Raw genomic sequence first — 21,115 nt, forward strand, 5'->3', positions numbered from 1 at the left:
TGATAAAAGATCTTAAATTACATGCTGATTACAAAGGAATATATTATCTTTGAAATACTTTGGAAGGAAACAATATGGGGAAAACCTGGGGGTGTAGAATATTCACAGTTTGATCCAGTTGGAGCTAGGAGCTCACCAAGTGTAATTAAGGGAAAAGTCTAACTGAGGAAGTTAGGATATCTGTCATCTATGCCAAATACATAAGTATCAACGAGATAATCTATGTTACATGATTAGGCTCTAAAATTGTTGATCATGATAAATATATTCAAATATATGTATTAAATCATTTAATGAGAACTATTGTTATTCAACCCAAAAAGGATAGATTAAACCAGCATGGCAGGTGAGTTTGAAAAACTTATCTGGTTCTTTTTTCTTTGTTTTTACCAAGCCCTAACATTTTTCATCATCTTTTCCTAGACTTACCAATATTATAATCAATGCACCTGGAGGTGAAGCGCATTGATAACTAAAGAAGCCATCCAACCCTGACTAAGTGCAAGCTTTAAGACAGCATTTTACAGAAGTTAAAAATGCAGAGACATGAATGCTGAAGCATTATGTTTAAAACAATTTTTAAACTTTTAGAATACTCCATAGAATTCTAACCTTATAAACAGCCCTGAGCCCCAGGACTGTCCAGTGTATTTTAGAAATAATATCCATCCCCTCTCCCCCAGCTCTCCCATTAGTGTGGGATTTCCTCCTTTAGAATCTTATTTATTAGGCCCTATTTTAAAACAGGTGACTGAAATTCTATCAGCACCAGAACCACAAATAGTGCTGAAATTATGCATACAATTCTTTAAAAAATAAAATCCAGAAGACCAGGGTGAGAGGAAGGAGAGCAGATTTGTCGTATAACTGCAAGTGTGGGAAGAATTTTGGGCTTTCACAAAGGGTTTGGAGATCTTTACTGATAAAATTCTTTGTCTATTTTTACTATCGTTTGTTTTTCTCCCCCTTGATCCAAGCCATAAAGCAGGGCAGGAGTTGGTTGCTTACCTTCTCACAAACAGGGAAGAATCTTGTAGTGGCTTTTTCAAGGATGTATGCAAGATTCATCTCCTCTTCAGGCAGAGACAGTGGCAAGAACATAATCATGTTACTCAGGTCCTTCAAGCCTTCTACATACATATAAATCCTAGAAAAAGGATGGTAATTCAAAAAAAAGTTACAGATAAAGGGAACTCTCATTTCACGGGCCAAAGAAACATGTTAAGTAGTGCCTCAGTTTCACCCGCTTAGCTATCAAGTGTTCTCATGGAGCATTGTTCCAGGAGCTAAAGCCAAGCGTTTTCAGCAGCATACTGTTCCTTTAGATCCAACTGGGAGATAGAAAAGTTGTAGGATCAAAGTGTGTGAGCAATTATATGTATGTGACTGTCAATTATGTAAGACTAGTGTTAATAAAATACATACACACAAAGTATTAAAATAATCCCAAAGCAGCAAATTGGGCAAATATCATTTATGGCTATTTAGTTGTTGTAATAATAGATCACCCATGCTGCTATGGGTGATGCATGTGGAAGAAGAGGTAATAAGGACCTCTGCACTGCCAGACACATCTCCATCTGGATTGAAGGTTCTCAAACATCGTAGAGCAATTTCATAGAACACAAAACTTACACAAGTTCCCACTTTCCACCACCCACATCTCTGTTGCAGAATGTATGGAAACATGGATGTTATATTTGACAAGATACCATGACATAGTGAGACTACTGGTGTGGGCCTTGGGAAACTTTGGTCTGGGTCCAAGATGAGTCTCTTAATCTTTTTGAACCACAGTTCCTTTAACCTACAATAGCAGTGCATGTCTTAAAATGGCCTCAGATTCTTTGCTACTTCTCCTATTTAGAGTAAGTTTCATTCTCCCCTTGAATCTGAGTGGGCCTCAGAGACTTGCTTGGCCAACAGAATGTGAGGAAGTAATGTCCTTAGACTTGTATGTCTAGGACATAAGTCTCACAGCTTCCACTGGGTCCTCTTGGAACATTTGCTCAGAGGCCAACCAGCTACTATGTACAAAGTCCAACTACACTGAGAACCTCATGCCATGTGGAAGCCCAAGCTAGTCCTGTGAAGAAGGCATGTGGAGAGAGACAGATGCCCCATTAGGCCCATATGGTCCAGCTATATGGCAGATGTACTTGATAGCAATACCCTGAGAATGGTCCTGTGGTCTAAGAAGAATTTGTGTTTGGAGTTCCAAGCTAAGGAATCCAGGAGTGGCCCACCTAGAGATTCATTCCTTATCTATGAGGAGCATCTGAACCCCTGGTGCATCCCGTGGAATGCAGGCCATGCAAGGGATTGAGGCCCTTTGTTCTGGGTTACATAAAGGTTGCCAGGTGGAGGTTGCAAGGGAGAGGGTGCTAAGTGAAAATGCCATATAACCAGCATGCTTTTTACAATGGTAGTTGTTCTCCTGTCCAGCCTGCCACCACTGGACCGCGTTGTATGTAAGTCCCCTCAATAAATCCCAAGTCTTGTTTGCTGGCTCTAGGTCTCTTCTTTAGACTCTCATACATGGTGCCATCCCTATTGAAGTCAATAGGGATCTGGCATGACACCAGCTCTCCCAATCCAAGTGCCAGACACATGAGTAAGGCACTCCATGAGAGACTTGGAGAGAACCACTCGGCTGAGCCCTGTCAACTCAGCGCTGTGAGAGATCACATTCTATAGCAACAGATAACCAGGAGAGTACTATTCTGAGCATTAGGATTGTTGTGGGTTTATACGGTTGAAAGAGTTTTGAAATACAAAGTTTGTAACATGTACAAGGTTTTATCATAATAATATACCAATGAAAGCACTAATAGTAAGTAATTCATTTTCAGTTTATATGAAAGATCTATTTAAAAACTGTTTTTCATTAAAAGGAACCAGAGCTTCTTAGAGAAATGACTGAGTCCATGTCTGGAGCAGGAGATGTTCAGAATTAATTGGGATTATCATCTTATACCAGATAATAAGGAAGTCATCAGAGACCATTAGGGTCAGACCAAAAATTCCCATTGACTCCCATTGGCCAAAGGTAGGACAATTTGAGCACAAATAAGAATGATACCTGAAGTTAATTGAAACACATCAAAGATGTTTTGAATTGATGAGTTCATAATGATATGAAAACAACACTAATTAACAGGTCACTGCAAATGAACCAACTCATTATTTGGAAATAGTAAACAAAGGGAAAGAATCAAGCATTAGTCTTGGAAACTGTATGTCCAAGTAACCACAGAGTAGAAGAAAGGACGTTTTTTCTTTTTCTTTTTCTTTTTTTTTTTTTTTGTGACAGAGTCTCACTCTGTTGACCAGACTGGAGTGCAGTGGCACAGTCTCAGCTCACTGCAACTTCTGCCTCCTGGGTTCAAGTGACTCAGCCTCCCAATTACTGGTATTACAGGCGAGCACCACCACACCCAGCTAATTTTTGTATTTTTATTAGAGACAGGGTTTTGCCATATTGGCCAGACTGGTCTCAAACTCCTGGCCTCATGTGATCCACCTGCCTCTGCCTCCCAAAGTGCTAGGATAACAGGCATGAACCACCGTTCCTGGCCCTTGTTTTTCTTTTTTGTGTTTTATTTTGTTTGTTAGCCCCTTTCTTGTGTTAGCAGAAGCTTTTTTTTATAGAAATATTTCAGGCCGAGCACAGTGGCTCATGCTTGTAATCCCAGCATGTTGGGAGGCTGAGGCAGGTGGATCATGAGGTCAGGAGTTGAAGACCAGCCTGGCCATCATGGTAAAACCCTGTCTCTACTAAAAATACAAAAATTAGCTGGGCGTGGTGGCATGTGCCTGTAATCCCAGCTACTCAGGAGGCTGAGGCAGGAGAATTGCTTGAACCAGGACCTGGGAGGCAGAAGTTGCAGTGAGCCAAGATTGTGCCACTGCACTACAGCCTGGGTTACAGAGTGACTCCGTCTCAAAAAAAGAAAAGAAAAGAAAAAGAAATATTTCAGATAATAGATGCAGAAGGAATGTTAGCACTGAACACCAGTGGCTACTGATATCATAAAGAATAGACAAGCAGATATTTTATGTTTCCTAACAGAGGAACATAACGACACCAAAAGTAGCCTTGCAAAAACCACTAGAACCTGAATCTGATAAAGCCTCTAAACCCAACTACCAATTTATAAAAATACAGAGACAGCGGAACATGTTAAACTACACTGCAGGGAGGCTTCAGCAGAAATTTGGTTTCTAAGTCAGTGAGAAACTACTAGAAAGCAAGAGAAAGCTTTTGTTGAGATTTAAAAATACAAGATCAATTTTAAAATTTTTACTACATTGAAATGTTTAAAGCTAAGTTTCTGAAAACATGCATTGTTGAAATAAAACAATGGCTTCAGAAATTTATTTAAAACACATCTCATTTAGTAAAGATGGATTATTTGTTGTTTACCAATTAATGGTTTTCTAATTCTGTGCAATAATTTGCAGTTTAGGGTTGCTGTTATAAACCCCAGGTAAAATAAGACTTTTGTCAGTTTGTCGATGGGTCTGCCTATTGTAAAAGGACTGGTGCCTGCACCAAGGAATTTACTAATGTCTGGGAGGCCAGGGGGCAGAGGTTGGTGTGACCAGAGATTAATGAGGTAGTTTCCAACAACCACTTCCAGAATCAATTGCGTGGGGTTAGAATGCTCCTCCCTCGAAAATTTTGAATCTGTGTTCTGGTGATTTACTCTGTGTGCCACTTCCACCTTGTGGAGGGAAACACAAATTCACAAGAAAGTGGTAGATGTACTTTACTAACGTCTCTGCTTTAGTAAATAAAGAAACAATAAACAGCTAATAAAGAGCTAAATATAGAACCAGAAAATTAAACTGTGTAATTGGCCATGAATTAGTGATTGTCAAAGGTAAATTTTGTGTATAGAGTTTATTATACTAGTCTCTTTCCTTTGATATGTTAGATTTTTCTATAATACAAAGTTAAGAAACCAGAAAAGAACTTTCCATTAATCTATCAGAACTACGCTACACATGACTGCTAATAAGCTTAAAACTTTTTTTTTTTTTTTTTTTTTTTTTTTTTTTTTTTAAGTTTTATTCTAAGAAAGAAGTGATTGTTGTACCAGGCTTGCTCCTTCAGGTTCCCTCCATACAAGTCATACTTTGCAGCTATCTATCTTAGGATGGCTCTGGTTTCTACCAAATTCATTCCATGAGTTTCGACCATGGGCAAGTGTTGTCCATACATCAGGGTTCCACCTTAAAATACACAAAGGAAAGTTGGGTTATTTATTGTCTGTGATAGTAGTAACTGTTTTCTTTAAAGGTGCTACAAAATGGAACTATGTAATCAAATATTTTTAGAGGCCAAGTAAAAGGAGAAATATTTACCCATTCACTCCTACAAAAATGTGTAGAGTGCAAGAAAATGATGTTGAGTACTCTGGTAGGTACAAAGTTTTCTCTCTGGCCAAGAATTGTCCTTTCTCATTCCTTATTCTCCTTTCCTATGGTCACCCTCTTTTTACCTCTGAACTACCACAACTTTTATCTACCCAACATGCTCTTTCTGGTTGTTTTTCTGAAGCCATAAGCCTCTGCCTAAAACCTTTCGGTTATTCCCCATTTTCTTATAGGAAAATAAGCATAAAGATTTAAACTGCCTGGAATTCAAAGCATGTCTTTGAAGGTGCCTCCCTGCACCTTCTTCTACACATGGTTTCCCAACATTCTCCCACATCAGCCTTCCATGTCCTACCCCTCCCTTCTTGGAATCCCAGTGATCTCCCTTCTGGCTGACAGCTCTCTCTGCTTCGGGCTTACTTTTTCAATATTCCCAAGGAATCTTTGCATTAAAACCAACCAACCAACAGACCAGCCAACTAACCAACCAAGCAACTGTAACTAGAGAGAACAATCGTTAAATTTAAAAGACTGGAGGTACTTTCTCTCTTTCTCTCTCTCTGCCTCAGAATGGCAACAGTAAGGCTGGCTCTGCACTTTTCCCATTTAACACCTGAAGTTGAGGCAGTTCTCCCTTACATTGGTTTCAGGGTCTAGCTGGAAGACAGAACCATATCAGGTACTTTAGCACAGATCATTAAATATAAAGGAATGAACTGTATCTTGGGGAACCGAAAGCAACAAAGGAACAGTGCAGTATCATGAAGTTGGCAACTGCTAAAGAAGACATTATCCCCAGGGCAACAAAAACAAAGGAATGGGGTTGGAATTATTACAGCTTAAAAACTTGGAGGCAGGGCTCCTCCTAGTTGCAAGATCCAAGCACTATCTTCCTTATATGGAGATAGGATATGGATAGATACTGTTTACATAATTCTTACTGCTCTTATTTAGAATATGAGGGAGAAAGAGAGAGAGAGACTTTCATATTAACGGAGAGACCATCTCATCTCTTTGGTCTAACGCAACATCACAAATAACAAGGCGTTTATCTCACCTTGGATTAATTTCTCAAATTCTTCACGTGTTTCAAAAAGGTTTTCTTCAAATTGAAAAATGAAAGAATATAAGAATATGTTGCTATTAACATTTTTATTGTTATTACTGTTGATATCACAGAAAAGAATAGAAAGTAAAAGGCCTAACCACCAATTAAACCAATATTTCAAGTAAGTTATTGAACCCATGCTGTTGTTTTCTGGATCTTATGAAAGCAAGGAAGTTTTTAAATAAAACCAAATCAAAGGGTTGACTGAACTCAGCTGACTGAGAAATACCTATAGTCTACTATTGTGCAGATATAACTTGCCTGGTAAACTTTTCAGCCACAAATTGAACGCAGGCTGCTCCCCTTAATTGGCTCAGATAAGTTACTCTCTTCTAATTTCAGTTTCCTAACATGTGAAAATGAAGTTAATACCCACTGGTTGTGCTGTCATGATGGTTAAATGACACAATGTATAACAAAGACTAACTCCCGTCTTGGCTCAGTATTTCACCATTGTTACTTTTTTTCTCATAACTTTCCCTTGGGTGGTGTTTGTTGCCTCTTATTTCCAGTGCTAAAGAACAGGCAAATGTTTGATTGTCTCATTACATACCTTCTCTTTAAGACAAACAGGCTTAGACATAGGAATTAAGTTGCGGCTAATCTTGGAAGTTATTTGGTAACAATCCAACAATAAAACACAATTAACTTAAAAGATCCTTTGTTGCATATTTAAGGAAACATAAATCAAGCTATCTTTTCTTACTGCTCACAAGAGTTTTTACCAGTGTTATTGTTAGATTGTCACCAATTAACTTCTGGATACTTTCACTTGAAAATACATTTACCAATTAAATGTGTATTTTTTTTTTTTTTTTTTTGAGACGGAGTCTTGCTCTGTCCCCCAGGCTGGAGCGCAGTGGCCGGATCTCAGCTCACTGCAAGCTCCGCCTCCCGGGTTCAGGCCATTCTCCTGCCTCAGCCTCCCGAGTAGCTGGGACTACAGGCGCCCGCCGCCTCACCCGGCTAGTTTTTTGTATTTTTTAGTAGAGACGGGGTTTCACCGTTTTAGCCAGGATGGTCTCGATCTCCTGACCTCGTGATCCGCCCGTCTCGGCCTCCCAAAGTGCTAGGATTACAGGCTTGAGCCACCACGCCCGGCCTAAATGTGTATATTTTGTAGAGTATAATTTTAACATAAAATTGAAATACAATCAGTTTTCCTGTATTATTAATATTTTCTTGCATAGACATGTAAAAACCCAACAGAAACTGGAAAATATTATTTTTCCCAGATGGTATTCTATCCATTTTACAATAAAAAATAATCTGAAATGTTAAATTTTACAATTTGGAGTAATAAAAAATATTCAGAGAAGATGCCAATACATAGCTTCCTGGTCATAATTCCTAAATACTTAATGTTAAATAGTGTTAAACCTTGATGTCCTATCACTCTCATTCCTATACCTGAAGACTAGCATTAACTTCAACTCTCAAATATAAGAGCAAGAGACATTTCAGTCTCAGGGAATTCTGCCATTTTTATAAGACAAAGAAGATGGATGTAAAACTCTCTTCCCTTATTTATTTAAAAATATTTTCAATATTATTGCACAAGTGCTAAAACTCATTGTAGAAAAATGAGAAAATATGGATAAAATTTTCAGCCACCCATATTGGCCTTTTTCTAAAAATGAGCAGATATTTAGTAGACATGTTCTTTTCCTTATGACTATGTCTTAATGAACAGAAATGCGGCATTAAGAAATAGAAATTGGATGCTTACGGCTGGGCACGGTGGCTCATGCCTGTAATCCCAGCACTTTGGGAGGCTGAGGCGGGCAGATCATGAGGTCAGGAGATCGAGACCATCCTGGCTAACACAGTAAAACCCCATCTCTACTAAAAAAAAAAAAATTAGCCAGGCGTGGTGGCAGGTGACTGTAGTCCCAGCTACTCGGGAGGGCTGAGGCAGGAGAATGATGTGAACCTGGGAGGTGGAGCTTGCAGTGAGCCGAGATCGCATCACTGCACTCCAGCCTAGGCGACAGAGTGAGACTCAGTCTCAAAAAGAAAGAAATTGGATACTTGCTAAATTTAAAAATAATTTGTATGCAAGGGTAGAGTGTGAGTGTGAATATGGGGAGGGAGTTCTTCTTTATCCCCTCTGCTGTTTGTTTTGGTTTTGCAAAATAAGTTCTCTCTGGGTCTGCTTAATAATCCCCTATACTAGATGTTTTCTCTTTACTACCTTTGATGCTCCAAAAAACTTCCAACATTCAGAGAGAGAGTTGGTGGGTGGCTTTCTCTCTCTCATATTTTCACCAGAAAAAAAGGAAAGGCAGCGGCTGACATAATAATCTTGGAGCTCTTCTTAACCAAAGCTTCCCTTGATGCTTAGGAAGACCAGAGAGGTTAAGTGACTTGCCTAAAGTCTTTCAGCTAAATGATAGGAGAACCAGAGCTAGGCTGCCCTCTCACCGAGCCTACTACATCTTCAATATTATCATCTTGGCAAATGTGTAATTTTATGTAAATAATTATTATAAAAGGAAGTCATCATATTCCAAAGTTGATAACAAATATGAGAATATGAACAGGGATAACCAAGGTATAAAACAAAGCTTTCCCAAAAGCATTGTTTTCCTAAACATGCTTTGCTTTACTTATTTTTTCCTAAGCACAATTTGCTTACAACTTACAATATTTATGAAGTGTGATGAAAAATGCATATGTTTGTGATTTCAGTTTCTCCTACAATTTTTCATGTCAGGAACTCCGAGGTAACTTAGGCTATCTGATCTGGCCAGGCCCCAAGAACTCAGAGAGGCAGAGCTCAATCTCCAGTTCCAACAAGGGCTTTACCAGAGTAAGCCCTGAGAGGAGGTGGGCGGACCGCGGGACGGTGGCAGGTTGGAGGGGGTGGTGGGTTTGTGGGGAATAGGAGGTAGGCCAGCCTGCTGGCATTCACAATTCTAGATCTGGACATAAAACTATATGGGGTACATCCAGATTTCTCAGACTAGATGCTACCTGAGGAATTTTCTGCTACATTTTGATTGAGTTTCGCCAGATCACACCAAAGAGGTTTCCCTCCTGAACTTTTTATCCAAAGATAAGCAAAGCACAGCCATTTCAGCAAAATTGTATATCCTAGAGCATAGTTATTAAACTTTTGAAAGTTTACTCTGACTCACAACACAAGGAAATTTCAGGCTCAGGAGGTGGCTATTGGATACAGTCATGTGCTACATTTCAGTCAACCATGGACTGCTTATACAATGAGATTATAATACTATATTTTTAGTGTAATTTTTCTATGTTTAGATACACAAATACTTTTTTTTTTTTTTTTCTGAGACAGAGTTTCACTCTTGTTGCTCAGGCTGGAGTGCAATGGCACAATCTCAGCTCACTGCAACCTCTGCCTCCCGGGTTCAAACGATTCTCCTGTCTCAGCCTCCCGAGTAGCTGGGATTACAGGCATGCACCACCATGCCCAGCTAATTTTGTATTTTTAGTAGAGATGGGGTTTCTCCATGTTGGTCAGGCTGGTCTTGAACTCCCGACCTCAGGTGATCTGTCCACCTCAGCCTCCCAAAGTGCTGGAATTACAGGTGTGAGCCACCACGCCCGGCCTCACAAATACTTATTATTGCATTACAGTTGCCTACAGTATTCAGTACAGTAACATGATGTACAAGTTTGTAGCGTAAGATAATAGGCTATACCATAAAGCCTAGGTGTGTAGCAGTCTTTACATCTGAGTTAGGGAGAATAAACTCTGTGTTGCTCACATGACAAAATTACCTAATGATATATTTCTCAGAATGTATCCCATTGTTAAGTAATGCATGACTGTCTAGAATTTCCATCTAACTCTGACAAACCATAGTAATACCAACCCTAAGTCTAAAAAATGGTGAGGAATCAGAAGATCCAAGAAAAAGCTTCATACAGCTCAGAAAAGAGAATTGGCCTTTTATCGTTTTGTAAAAATTCTGTCATCAGATGAAGCAATGACAAATTCAGCTTTTAAAAAATCTATACTAAAAACTGTTTAATGACCTCCAAAGATACCGGAGTGTTTTTGATAGGTAGGCTTTGGATTCACATTGTCTTCTGTGCATGTTTTATCATATTTTATTCTGATCTAATGCTAATGCCACAATACCTAAACATTGAAATTTTGAAAACAATTATAAAGGAATGAACCAGTCTTCCTCCACGCCCCCCCCATCATTTGTCCATCCCTCATCTATCCATTTCAAAAAGGACAAATTGCAAAAACATAATATTGATTGTAAAGAGGAAAATACAGAATAGTACACAAAAGGAGCCATTTATGTAAATTATTTCCAAAGGCCCACAAATCAGAGGTTGGTGAGCACACATAGTAAGTGCAAAAATATAAAGACTGGACTGACTGGATAGAGGTTGCTTAAGTGGAGATAGAGGTGATGGTTCAATTAAATTTTAGACTTATTTGTTAATATAGTATATTTTAAACAAGATTATATTAATATATTAACTGTGGAGTTTCTTTTCTTTCTTTTTAGAGACAGAGTCTTGCTCTGTTGCTCAGGCTTGAGTGCAGTGACACGATCATAGCCCACTGCAACCTCAAACTTCTGGGCTCAAGCAATCCACGTGCCTCAGCCTCCTGATTAGCCAGGACTACAGGCATGTGCCACCATGTCCAGCTAATTTTTAAAACTTTTTTGTGGGACGGGGTCTTGCTATGTTTCCCATGCTGCTCTCCAACTCTTGGCCTCAAGGAATCCTCCTTCCTTGGCCTCCCAAAGTGCTGGGATTACAGGTGTGTACCACCACACACAGTTCTGCCTGTGTTTTTTATTTTTTATATTGAAGATAAATATGAGAAAATATTAATAATTGCTCATACCAGGTAGTGAGATCATGTTTGTTTATTGCACTATTCTTTGTACTTTTCTTTGTGTACTTTCAAAAATTTCATTTAAAATTTTAAAATTCAAACCAAAAGATTTTTAGAAAAAAAATGGTGATGAATCTTTTACAAAGATTTTTTTTGGCATTATTGTAGCATTATCAGATTACATAAAATTGTACATTTCACAAAATATTTAAATATAAACCATGTTCTGGGCTGCATTCATATAAAGTATCTCAATTTCTAGAAAACAAATGAACTTAGTGCCTTCTGTCAGGAGTAAAACAGTATATAGAACATTTTAGTGAATATCAAGTCATCAGGGTTACTTGCTGTCCCCATGTTAAACCACAGTGGAGCTGGACATAACCTTAAAGAACATTCCCTGCTCCTTCATCTTTGAATCTAAGAGACCATTTTGGAATGACTACAGAAACTTTTTTTGAATGGGTTACAGAAGAGGCTAATTCCTTATATTTACAATTAATATGCATATAGACAAAGATTTATTTTTGAAAGGTGTTTATGAACTTCAATAGCTTAGCTTTTAAGTATGTTGAGAACAGGAGTTTTTAAAAGTCCATTAAAAAATAGGAGACATATTTTTGGCAGTGAATGATATGCTCTTGTGTCAGTACCTACAAGTTTGTTCTTTACTTTTAAAGAAAATGATCTGTTTCTTATTATTCTTGAGACAAATGTAGTTAAATGAATGCAACACCTGGCTGGTAAGAATGAAGTGAGAAGAAGCAGACTTCCTTCCTTCCTTCCTTCCTTCCTTCCTTCCTTCCTTCCTTCCTTCCTTCCTTCCTTCCTTCCTTCCCTCCTTCCCTCCTTCCCTCCTTCCTTCCTTCCTTCCTTCCTTCCTTCCTTCCTTCCTTCCTTCCTTCCTTCCTTCCTTCCTTCCTTCCCTCCTTCCTTCCTCCTTCCTTCCTTCCTTCCTTCCTTCCTTCCTTCCTTCCTTCCTTCCTTCCTTCCTTCCTTCCCTCCTTCCTTCCTTCCTTCCTTCCTTTCTTCCTTCTTCCTTCTGTGCCTCCCTTCCCTCCTCCCTTTTCACATTTTTCCTTCTTTTCTTTGCTAACCATATAGAACTTTATTTGTATCATCTTGGGTGGGCTTAGTATCAGCAACCAGTTATCAAGTATTGGGCCTTTATTTGAAAAAACTATGTAATTCACAGCCCAATGTTTAAAGATCATGTGGTGAAAATTGCTTTTTTTTTCTGGGAATCATATAAAGAGTTTTCTACAACTTTTCCCTAAGTAAGTGCTTAATGACCCCAAGACAAAAATAATTTGAATAAATCCACATCTTACCTCTACTCTAGCTGCAGCCAAGAGCCATCGGATGGATTTCATCCTGCCTCTTCCATTGAAGTAGTGAAGCTGGGGCTTCCCCTCCATCCTTAAGGATTTCTGAAAATCAACATAGAGAGACTGATTGAGACTCTTCTGCACAGAGAAGCATAAATACAAGTTTACAGAGCAGCACAAGGTTGATCACAAAGCTGCGGACTTGCAACTCATGCCCCAAATTAAAGCTGCTTCTCAGCTACAAGGCTACTTGCATTCTGTGTTCTTTCTCACAAATGGAATTCATCCTCACAAATTGGTGTTCTAAATTTCTTGAAAAAACAAAACAAAACAAAACAAAAAACTAAATGAACAACTGGTATATTACTTTTAAATAGAAAGAGAGTGAGGAAGCCAGACAGGTGGAAGGAATTCAAGAGTAAGGCTGACCAGCTTTTCTTCCTGTATAAAGGGGTAAGGTTTTAGCGTACCAATCTTTTCTCTCTGTTTGTATACGGATCTTCCTCCCTTTCCAATCAAGACAAGCCCAGCCTGGAGAAACTGGGTGGAGTTAGAGGAGGTCGAAGTTTCACTTCGCAGATTAATCTTGGTATTTGAATTATTGCATCTTCTGAAACCTAGAATCAGTATTCAAGAGGATTTTCAAGGAGTCGCTGGGACTTCAAACAAAAGCACAGAGTTAGACAAAGTGTGCCTTTTCCTACCTTTTTTTTTCCTTTGGAAAGGTATTATGTTTTTTAGAAATATAACCCATGGTCATTTTGAAGAAGTTAAAACAGTACAGAAATATGGAAATTAAAATCCCCCCATCCCCACCCCAGAAGAGTCTATGAAGCTTGTGGGGAATGACGGGTACCCTTGGTTGGGTGCCAGGCTCTGGACATTCAAAGGCAGCTTGAGGTACCTGGAGAGGGAGTCCTGGGAAGCACAGGGGACTGTGAAAAGGGGTAGAGTGGCTTTAAAGGTAGAAGTGGGCCAGGCATGGTGGCTCATCCCTGTAATCCTAGCACTTTGGGAGTCTGAAGTGGGAGGATGGCTTGGGGCTTGGAATTTGAGACCAGCCTGGGTAACGTAGTGTGAACCATCTCTACAAAAAAATTGAAAAAATAAAAAAAAAATTAGCTGAGCGTGATGACCTATGCCCGCATTCCAAGTTACTTGGGAAACTGAGGCAGGCAGATCACTTGAACCCAGGAGGCTGAAGCATCAGTGAGCCAAGATCATGCTGTCAGAGGTGTTTGAACTAGAGCAACTCCATCTTGAATAGGGGCTGGATAAAATAAGGCTAATACCTATTGGGCTGCATTCCCAGACAGTTAAGGCATTCTAAGTCACAGGATAAGATAGGGGGTCAGCACAAGATACAGGTCATAAAGACCTTGCTGATCAACAGGTTGCAGTAAAGAAGCCAGCTAAAACCCACCAAAACCAAGATGGCAATAAGAGTGACCTCCGGTCATCCTCACTGCTACACTCCCACCAGCACCATGACAGTTTACAAATGCCATGGCAATGTCAGGAAGTTACCCTATATGGTCTAAAAGAGGAAGGCATGAATAATCCACCCTTTGTTTAGCATATCATCAAGAAATAACCATAAAAGGGGGCAATCAGCAGCCTTTGGGGCTGCTCTATGTAGTAGTCATTCTTTTATTCCTTTACTTTCTTAATAAACTTGCTTTCACTTTACTCTGTGGACTCGCCCTGAAATCTTTTTTGCACGAGATACAAGAACCCTCTCTTGGGGTCTGGATCGGAACTCCGTTCCTGTAACATCTTTCTGGCAACGCAGATGGGAGTATAGTGTGGAAACCCCAACCCAAAGGCTAACTTTGGGTAAGTGGTGAGGTCTGGTAACATCTTTCTGGTGACCCACGGAAGGGACAATACTGAGGAGACCTCTGACCCAAAGGAAATAAACTGCAGCACTGATTGGCTGACTTTGGGTAAGTGGTGGGGTACCTGGGTAAATAATGGCATTGGGTTAGAGGCCCAACTTAGGGGAGTTAGAACCGCTCCTAAGACAGAGTGGGTTAGAGGTCCCTCTTAATAAAAGACAAGGATACTTGACCAACCTTGGGTTAGAGGTCCAACTTAGGAGAGTTAGAGTGCTTTCTAAGATTTAGGGGTTAGAGGCCCCTCTTGGTAAAGTCCCTTTTGGCTAAGAATGGGTTTGGCACTATGGGACGTTAACTGCTATTCTCTTTGGATTAGTCTGTCTTGCACTCTTTGCTGATGGCTGTGGGTGACAGGATTAGGCATGCACAGGATCGTGGGACGTGGGGAGCTTTTTCTTCCCTAAAAAGGGAAACTTGAGAGCTGATGAAACTGCTGGAAAAAAATCCTTTCACTGCTGACAAGCAGCTGCCTGAACTTTTCAGTGTCAGCTGTAATGGGTGGGTCTTTCTCTGGCCTCCCTGGGCATTTCGCTCCTCGCCTTCCCCATCCTACCTCAGGCAGTGCTCTCGTTCTCAACTGGATAAATGAATGGTAAAAATTAATGTTTTTTTCTCTGTAAAGTTTTGATTAATGGGGAAAAGGATTTGCAAGGTTAATCTTAAGCTTTAGAAAATCTAGTGTGCTTTGTGTGTCTTTCTGCATTCTGTAATGGAGAGGAGTACTTTAGGCTAGAATGTGGGCCTAGGACCCCTATGAGTCTGCTGTTCAGGACACCCCAGTAAACTGGTCCTTATGACCAAGTTATTTCCTTGGGAGCTTGACCTTATAACCATGTGGCCATGCTTTTTCTTTTCACAATGGTGGCCTGGGTTCAGAGTTCAATTCCAAGCTTAGAGAATAAGTCCTTTATCTTATTCATGTGATATAAAAGAGATTTAATCATTTGGCTTAAAAATAAGTGCTTTAAATCAAATTTTTTGTCAGAAAAGTGAAAAGTGTAATGCCTTTTATTTAGTTCATGTAACTTAAGTAATCTTTGGGAAATAAAGGGAGTTTTAAAGATTATTGGTAAAATAAAAATGTCTTCAAAAATATAAACATTTGGTCTAAATTATGTAGGTCAGATATTAAATAAGCATTTATGACCTAAATGCTTTAAAGTCATAAACTGCTTCTTTGACTTTTGAAAATTGTTCAGTTTACCCACTTTGGAGCATTAGATTCTAGATAAGGCCTGGAGATATGTGGAAAGCCATGCCACCTAGCTGTGCTAGAAAGAGTCAGCCCTTATCTGCACTTCTGCCTGGTGTATTCTAGGCTAGGCTCCACACCTATTGCATAATTAAAATAGCTTACTAACCAGGTTTTTCACCAAAAGTAAATGTTTCTAAGAGTTAACATTGAATTTGTAATTAACACTACTGAAGAAACAGTTCTACACACAAGGCATATAGAATAGTGAAATGTGTTTTTGGTAAAAAAAAATTATAACAAGCCATGAGAATGTGGATTTTTTTTTGCCCAGATTAGAAGGTTAAAGGATTGTTTTAAGTTAGATAGAATAAAGCTGAAGGTTTAAGCAAGTTGTGGAAGTTTGTGAAAAATTAATCTCGTAAAAGAAATTCTGTGTGTGAACACATTGGCTAAAGTTAAAGGGGTTATTATTCAGTTTTTCTGTAAACTAAACATTGGAATAAAAGCAAAACAGGTTTTTCTTAAAGCAAAAACCTGCTTATGATCTGCTCCTTAACAAAAATTTGTAAGGGTTATAAAAGCTTTATGAAAATTTTTCCTTATGGTCAAACTGATTAAGATTAAATACATTTGTCTATAAGATTTTATTAAGAATTGAGATTGACATCAATAATGCACTAATGTAACAGTGACATTTGACTTATTTGGTGTAAAAGTCATACAGGAAGCATTGTCAAATATGAAATGGTGTTTGGTTTTCTTTGGGCTGTATTTGTATAAATGTGTTATTGGTATATGTATCAAAATTATGGAAAATCCTATAATTCTTATATGACTTAGTTTATGTTATTAATAATTATAATTGTCACATAAAATCAATTGTGCCACAGAGATAACCAAATTTCTTTGTCAATCGTGTTTCTGAATGTGGCTACCCTAAGACGTTTTGTCATCCACAAACAATTATTGTCTTGTTTTGGTCCTCTTTAGAAGGTGGTTTATAATCAACTGTAGAACTCTACCAGGTGTTCTTAAATGCAAGTTTCTGATAACTGTGGAAACTGTGACATTAAAATAGAGGAAGCAACTTTCAGAACTCTCATGGGGAGCTGAAATGTTCACAAATATCAAGCAAAACAGGAGATAACTGCATGGACTAAACTAATGGAAGTCTAAAGTAATCTTTTAAACTTTTTGCTTAAAATGTTGCTAATCCTTTGTTTTGTTTTTCAGAATCAAGGAAACTTTTCAGTTATTTATACCTTTCAGTAATTAAGGAAAATATATGCCTATGAACAAAACTTGAAGCATTTTATTTCTCTCTACCTAATTTCTCCAGAATTTGGAAACTATTTGTGAGTATTCTGAATTTATGGTGATATAGTTATTTGCATAACTGCAATAAAAATCTGTTTTCTTTTGCAACAGGAGATACTGGTTATTTTACCAAGGCTTTAACTAGAATTGTGTGTTTTCCTTTAAAGAATTAAACTTGCCTTATGGAGCCAATAAAAGTCCCTTGGGAGAAATGGCTTTATACCTTGTCTACACAGGGTTTCTGACCTGTGGTAAGTAAAGAATGCCACTTTCTAACAGGCCCAAGAGCCCTTTTTTGATTTTCCAAGCTATCTTGGAAACTCAAATTAGAGGAATTTACTCAACTCATAGGTATTTGACGGTACAAACCCATGGCAGGGCTCAGCTCTAAAAAAAAGTCTTATCTAAGTTTTTTTTTTCTTTTTTTTGAGATGGAGTCTTGCTGTGTCTCCCAGACTGGAGTGCAGTGGCATGATCTGAGCTCACTGCAACCTCCGCCTCCTGGGTTTAAGCGATTCTCCTGCCTCAGCCTCCCCAGTAGCTGGGATTACAGGTGCCCACCACCATGTCCAGCTAATTTTTGTATTTTTAGTACAGACAGGGTTTCACCATGTTGGCCAGGCTGGTCTCGAACTCCTGACCTCAAGGGATCCACCTGCCTTGGCCTCCCAAAGTGCTGGGATTACAGGTGTAAGCCACCATGCCTGGCCTAAGATTCTTTCTATTGAACAGAGTTCCATCAAAGCCAATTTAAAAAGAGCTAATGTGAAAAATAATTATTCTTGCTGCACTTTATACAAATAATCAGGCCAAGTATATATAAAGCAAATTGGTCTTACCATAATGTGTCTTCAGTAAAAATGGAAAACTGGAGAGAGAAATATTATGTTTCAAGAACTATGGTACACGTGTTATTAAATTCTAGTCTCATCAGTTGTTTTTATGTTTGTTTCTTCAATTTAGGCTATCCCTGCTTATTCTTGTGAACCAATCAGTGATCTCTAACTGCTGATCAGAAAAAACAAAAGGGATGGGCAACGTAAAAATCTGGATCACTATTCAAAATCTGGGTACATTGGAATCAGCTAGTGAACCCATATCAGCTTGGTTCCAACAGTTGCCCAGCTCATGGAAAGCCTTCTAATTTAGTTCACATGGGGTAATTTTACTTATTTTGCTTTACTCTTGTGAAATATATTGCTGTTGTACTCTTTGTGTGGGAATGCAGGACAAGCTTAGTGAGTGTTTTCTTAAATTGAACACTTACTAATCTTCCAGGTATCACCTTTTGTCAGAACTCAAGAATCATGAATGACCCTCACTATACCAATGCTTTCTGACTGAGCTCCTCTCTAGCCTGAATACAAGAGACCTTAATAATTAGGCCGGAACATCATTGCCCCTATTCAGCCTGAAGAAGTTACAGAAGATGGATCTTCCTCCCTCTGCCACCCTTAGGATTAAGGAAGTGGGGAAAGGTCAGAGGCATTTGAACCAGAGCAACTCCATCTTGAATACGGACTAGCTAAAATAAGGCTAAGACCTACTGCGCTGCATTCCCAGATAATTAAGGCATTCTAAGTCACAGGATGAGATAGGAGGTTGATACAAGGTAGAGGTTGTAAAGCCCTTGTTGATAAAACAGGTTGCAGTAAAGAAGCCAGCTAAAACGCACCAAAACTGAAATGGCAATGAGAGTGACCTCTGGTCATCCTCACTGCTACACTCCCACCGGCTTGATAGTTTGTAAATGCCATGGCAATGTCAGGAAGATACCCTATATGGTCTAAAAAGGGGAGGCATGATCCCAGCACTTTGGGAGGCCGAGACGGGTGGATCACGAGGTCAGGAGATCGAGACCATCCTGGCTAACACGGTGAAACCCCTTCTCTACTAAAAAAAAAAAAATACAAAAAACTAGCCGGGCGAGGTGGCGGGCGTCTGTAGTCCCAGCTACTCGGGAGGCTGAGGCAGGAGAATGGCGTAAACCCGGGAGGCGGAGCTTGCAGTGAGCTGAGATCCGGCCACCGCACTCCAGCCTGGGTGACAGAGCGGGACTCCGTCTTAAAAAAAAAAAAAAAAAGGGAGGCATGAATAATCCACCTCTTGTTTAGCATATGATCAAAAAATAACCATAAAAATAGGCAACCAGCAGCCCTCAGGGCTGCTCTGTCTACAGAGTAGTCATTCTTTATTCCTTTACTTTCGTAATAAACTTGCTTTCACTTTACTCTATGGACTCGCCCTGAATTCTTTCTTGCTTGAGATCCAAAAACCCTCTAGGGACCGCTTTCCTGTAACAATGCCACTGCACTCTAGCCTGGGTTACAGAGTGAGATCCTGTCTCAAAAAAAAGGGGAGCGTCTTTATCATATGAATGAGAGCGGATTTATCTTGCATCATAGCAACGCAACTGGCTGATTTTTGAAACAAGCACTTCTACACATTAAGAGCTCAGCAAAATTAATGAAGAAAAAAGTGAGATTGAAAATATTACTATTTTGGAAGACAGAATGAAAACAATTTGACCTAGGACTATCTGCTGCCTATTAGAATCATCCGAGGGGCTTAAAACACAGACATACACACACGCACACACAGAACTTTGGCCTCCCATACACACAACCTCAGCCCTATTCCAGAAATTAACCACTCGGCTCCATGTTCCAGAAACTGATCTGGAAGAGGACCCTGATATCAGTGGCTTCTAAAATCTTCCCAGGTGATTTTAACATGCAGCCATGATTGAGAACCACGGATCTGGACCATGATGAACAACAGCTGCTAAAACTACTAATAGGGAGCTTGACAGTGAAAAGATCAGGCTGACAACACTAAACACTGAGCATCATTAACAGGGGGACAACTAGACACGAGGGTCCCTCTGATGTGACACAATGGAAAGTATGCAGTGCTGCCTGAAAAGAACTCTTGTCAACATAGTTAACTTGGAATTCAGTCAAACTTCTAGATACCAGTTTATAGAAAATACAGGAAACAAAGGCACGCTTTAAGGATGCACAGTAAAATCAGCAAAATTTGTAGGTGGAGCTCAGCTGGCTTACTATTCACAATGGTCCCCAGGTAAGCAAGCTAAGGATCACCTGAGAGACTGTTAGAAATGCAGCACCTTAGCTGCCACCCCAGACCTGCAGAATCTGAGTCTGTAGTTAAGGACTTTATATGCATGTTTGAGCAGCACTGTTCTCTGGGCCTAGTGACGAATATGTTTCAAAGGACTTTCTACTTTTATATTTCCATAATAAATTTTTAAAAATTGAATGGAAAACAAAGAAGGAGGAGGAGCCTGTAGAGTAAAGAGATTTAAGAGATATTTCAAACGAATGCAAAAGGCAGACATTTTTTATATTCTGATTCCAACACGATGACTATGAAAATATATAGACAAATGCTCGTCAACTTACAATGAGGTTATGTTACTGGAAAGGGGTCTGGATCCAGACCCCAAGAGAGGGTTCTTGGATCTTGCACAAGAAAGCATTCGGGGCGAGTCCACAGAGTAAAGTGAAAGCCAAGTTTATTAAGAAAGTAAAGGAATAAAAGAATGACTACTCTATAGACAGAACAACCCTAAGGGCTGCTGGTTGCCCATTTTATGGTTATTTCTTAATTATATGCTAAACAAGGGGTAGATTATTCATGCCTCCCGTTTTTAGACTATACAGGGTGAACAAAGAGGTGAGCATTCTCAGAGGTCTCCTGAGATCTAAGGAACAGGTAGGTGAGAGGCTGCCAGGCTCAGAGCAGCAAGGAAGATATGCCTCTGACAGAGAAAGTCTAGACATCTGAGATTGTGGCCTATCTCAACCAGATGGGGCTAGGCAGAACAGCAAAGCTATGATGGCTAATTGTACATGTCCACTCAACTGGGCTAAGAGATGCTCAGAGAGTTGGTAAGATAATATTTCTGGGTGTTTCTATAAGGATGTCTCTGGAAGATATTAGCATTTGAATCAGAAGACTGAGTGAGGAAAATCACCCCCACCAATTTGGGCCAGCATCATCCAATCAATCAAGGGCCCAGAT

At 39.4% G+C, this 21,115-nt stretch overlaps 1 long non-coding RNA gene across 3 annotated transcripts in view; it reads right to left on the reverse strand.

The window, feature by feature from the left end:
- The window catches only part of LOC126953702 (uncharacterized), a 33,205-nt gene that overhangs the window by 6,116 nt on the left and 5,974 nt on the right, over nt 1-21,115 (reverse strand). For 2 of the 3 annotated variants that reach the window (XR_007725300.1, XR_007725299.1), the window contains 2 exons: nt 5,103-5,238; nt 1,009-1,147 (listed from right to left, as the gene is read on the reverse strand). This is a non-coding gene — a long non-coding RNA (uncharacterized LOC126953702). The remainder of the gene's footprint in view (nt 1-1,008; nt 1,148-5,102; nt 5,239-21,115) is intronic. The other variant, XR_007725301.1, reaches the window with a different exon arrangement.

This window comes from Macaca thibetana, chromosome 4, assembly GCF_024542745.1.
Source record: "Macaca thibetana thibetana isolate TM-01 chromosome 4, ASM2454274v1, whole genome shotgun sequence".
Taxonomy (NCBI): Eukaryota; Metazoa; Chordata; class Mammalia; order Primates; family Cercopithecidae; genus Macaca; species Macaca thibetana.